Source organism: Bison bison, unplaced genomic scaffold (assembly GCF_000754665.1).
Source record: "Bison bison bison isolate TAMUID 2011002044 unplaced genomic scaffold, Bison_UMD1.0 scf7180017864177, whole genome shotgun sequence".
NCBI lineage: Eukaryota > Metazoa > Chordata > Mammalia > Artiodactyla > Bovidae > Bison > Bison bison.
The window spans coordinates 3307267-3309003 of record NW_011494749.1 but is presented as its reverse complement, the minus strand read 5'-3'; positions in this window follow the sequence as shown (position 1 = coordinate 3309003).

Here is a 1737-nt window from a genome sequence, read left to right as displayed (position 1 = left end):
AGAAATAAAAAAGAGTCAACATATAATGAATAATGCAATAAAGGAGATCAAAAACACTCTGGAGGCAACAAATAGTAGAATAACAGAGGCAGAAGATAGGATTAGTGAAATAGAAGATAGAATGGTAGAAATAAATGAATCAGAGAGGAAAAAAGAAAAACGAATTAAAAGAAATGAGGACAATCTCAGAGACCTCCAGGACATCATTAAATGCTCCAACATTCAAATCATAGGAGTCCCAGAAGAAGAAGACAGAAAGATCATGAGACAATTCTTGAGGAGATAATAGTTGAAAACTTCCCTAAAACGGGGAAGGAAATAATCACCCAAGTCCAAGAAACCCAGAGAGTCCCAAACAAGACAAACCCAAGGCAAAACACCCCAAGACACATATTAATCAAATTAACAAAGATCAAACACAAAGAACAAATATTAAAAGCAGCAAGGGAAAAACAACACATAACACACAACGGGATTCCCATAAGGATAACAGCTGATCTTTCAATAGAAACTCTCCAAGCCAGGAGGGAGTGGCAAAACATACTTAAAGTGATGAAAGAAAATAACCTACAGCCCAGATTACTGTACCCAGCAAGGATCTCATTCAAATATGAAGGAGAAATCAAAAGCTTTACAGACAAGCAAAAGCTGAGAGAATTCAGCACCACCAAACCAGCTCTCCAACAAATGCTAAAGGATATTCTCTAGACAGGAGACACAAAAACGGTGTATAAACTCAAACCCAAAGCAATAAAGTAAATGGCAACGGGATCATACTTATCAGTAATTACCTTAAACGTAAATGGGTTGAATGCCCCCAACCAAAAGACAAAGACTGGCTGAATGGATACAAAAACAAGACCCCTATATATGTTGTCTACAAGAGACCCACCTCAAAACAGGGGACACATACAGACTCAAAATGAAGGGCTCAAAAAAGATATTCCATGCAAATAAAGATCAAAAGAAAGCAGGTGTAACAATACTCATATCAGATAAAATAGACTTTAAAACAAAGGCTGTGAAAACAGACAAAGACGGTCACTACATAATGATCAAAGGATCAATCCAAGAAGAATATATAACAATTATAAATATATATGCACCCAACATAGGAGCACCACAATATGTAAGACAAATGCTAACAAGTATGAAAGGGGAAATTAACAATAACACAATAATAGTGGGAGACTTTAATACCCCACTCACACCTATGGATAGATCAACTAAACAGAAAATTAACAAAGAAACACAAACTTTAAATGATACAATAGACCAGTTAGACCTAATTGATATCTATAGGACATTTCACCCCCAAACAATGACTTTCACATTTTTCTCTAGTGCACACGGAACCTTCTCCAGGATAGATCACATCCTGGGCCATAAATCTAGCCTTGGTAAATTCAAAAAAATTGAAATCATTCCAAGCATCTTTTCTGACCACAATGCAGTAAGATTAGATCTCAATTACAGGAGAAAAACTATTAAAAATTCCAATATATGGAGGCTGAACAACATGCTGCTGAATAACCAACAAATCACAGAAGAAATCAAAAAAGAAATCAAAATATGCATAGAAATGAATGAAAATGAAAACACAACAACCCAAAATCTATGGGACACTGTAAAAGCAGTGCTAAGAGGAAAGTTCATAACAATACAGGTATACCTCAAGAAACAAGAAAAAAGTCAAATAAATAACCTAACTCTACATCTAAAGCAACTAGAAAAGGA